General features: G+C 47.8%; 1 pseudogene; it reads right to left on the bottom strand.

Moving 5' to 3' along the window:
- Positions 1-400: 400 nt before the first annotated feature.
- Positions 401-1,603, bottom strand: LOC118524635 (Y-box-binding protein 1 pseudogene; annotated as a pseudogene).
- Positions 1,604-2,108: the final 505 nt, after the last annotated feature.

The raw sequence follows: 2,108 nt of genomic DNA, 5'->3' as shown, positions 1-2,108 counted from the left end.
GGTGCTTTCTCAAGGACAGAACTGAGATAGGAATAATCTCCCATAACATCTGATGACTTAGCAAGATTAAAATGAGAGGTTTCTGTGGGCCTTTCTCTCTTAACAGCAGTTATCGATCCTTTTTTCTTTTTGACAATTATTTAAGACCTTTATTAACAGGTGCTTGCTGTTTGTTGACTTTTTAAAAAAATATCAAGTTGTAAACTTTCATTACAAATGAAAAATGTGGTTCTTAAAAATCTCAACTTGACTAGATATGAAACAAAAAAAACCTTTGAAGGCATATTGAAAACAACAACAACAACAACCACATTTGTCATTACCAAAAAGAGATGTCTTTAGGTAAAAATAATACAAACCCCATGCTACAAAGATGATGCAGATAGTTCTATTTATCTGGTCAGTGGGCAAAAAGCAAGCACTGAAGGGCTTCAGCTCCAATCTTTTGTTCATTTTTTATTGCTGGAATTTCATCTTCATTTCTTCGTGTTGGATGACTAAAGCAGATGATGCTGGTAGAGATGGTAAAACAGCATCTACTCAGCCCCACCCTGCTCACCCTGGGAGCTGATGAATTCTCAGCTGGTGGATCTGCTTGCTGCTTTTGTTTCTTAGCTCTCTTGCGCTTCAGGGTTTTCCAGTCATTTGTGCAGGTAATTGAATTTGCTGTGGTACCTACGTTGAGGTGGCTGCTGACCTTGGGTCTCATCTCCTTGATTTTCCTTATCTTCTTCATTGCCGTCCTCCCTAGGCTGTTGTTGGCCAGGAGGGCCCCTGCGGAATCGTGATCTGTACCCCGATACATTTCGTCTCACTGGCCTACCTTGTTCCCCTGCACCCTGATCGTCAGCTCCCACCATCACTTCTCCCGGCACAGGAGGGTTGGAGGACTGTGGTCTGGGCCAGTAGGATCTCTGCCTGTAGTAAGGTGGGAACCCTCACCTGCCAGAGGGCGGCGCTGTGGGGCATGCGCTTCGGGAGCAGTTTCCCAGCCCTCCTCCTTTTCCCCACTCTCACTCTTCTAGTAATTTTGCTGGCAATTGCGTGGAGGACCCCCGTCATGTGGAGAGCATCTGTAATGGCTATGGTGGGCTGCGTATTTCCTGCCCTGCACTGGAGTTCCACCAGGGCCTGTCGCTGACGCTGCCTCCACACCCTCTTCTCCTTCAACAACATCAAACTCCAGCATCTCCCCATCTCCTACACTGCCAAAGAACTCCCTGGGCCTATTCTTCTTTATGGCGGTTTGGTGTACAAATACACTTCCTTGGTGTCATTCCTATTGATGAAACCGTATCCGTTCCCTACACTGAACCATTTGACTGTTCTCAAAACCTTCCTTGTGATGACCTTCTTGTCACCCCGGGCATGCGCCAGCGATGTGAGGTCACCTGGCCTCCACTCCGTGCATTGCTGCCCATGGTGCCGGGATTGGTGTCTGCAGCACCGAGGGCAGGGGCTGCAGCTGCTGCTGGGTCTCATCCTGGCTGCTCAGGGTTGCCGGGATGGTATCTGGGGCTGGCTGTGGTAGGGGTGCCTCCTCCTGGCTGCAGCGGGGCTGCTCTGGGCTCCCTGGGGTACGCTCACTGCTCCCGCTACCCATCGAACCCATCGAACTGTTATTAGGTCCTTTTTCACAGCTTCAGCGCTTTGTGTCTCTAGGTCATCTGCCACGGAACCACTTATCAAATGTAGAGATTCTCAAGCTCTATTGTTATTAGATATACAGCAGAGATAAAATCACAGATTCAAACTCCACAGCAAAGAGAAAGGAACAAACTCGGGCTCCTGGGTGGCTCAGTCGGTTAAGTGCCTGCCTTCCGCTCAGGTCATGATCTCAGGGTCCTGGGCTCGGGCCCCCCATTGGGCTCCCTGCTCAGCGGGAAGCCTACTTCTCCCTCACCCCGCCCCCTGCTCGTGCTCTCTCCTGCTATCTCTCTCTCTCTCAAATAAGTAAAATCTTAAAAAAAAAAAAAAAAAAAAGGAACAAACATCATGTACACAACAACATAGATGAAACTCAAAGTCATTATTCTTAGTGAAAGAAGTCAGACACAAAATAGTACATATTGAATAGTTCTACCTGCATAAAACTCTAAAATGCAAAC

The sequence above is a fragment of the Halichoerus grypus genome, chromosome 10 (assembly GCF_964656455.1).
Source record: "Halichoerus grypus chromosome 10, mHalGry1.hap1.1, whole genome shotgun sequence".
NCBI classification, from domain to species: domain Eukaryota; kingdom Metazoa; phylum Chordata; class Mammalia; order Carnivora; family Phocidae; genus Halichoerus; species Halichoerus grypus.
Note: the sequence above shows the minus strand (reverse complement) of the source record. Positions and strands in the feature narration are given on the sequence as shown.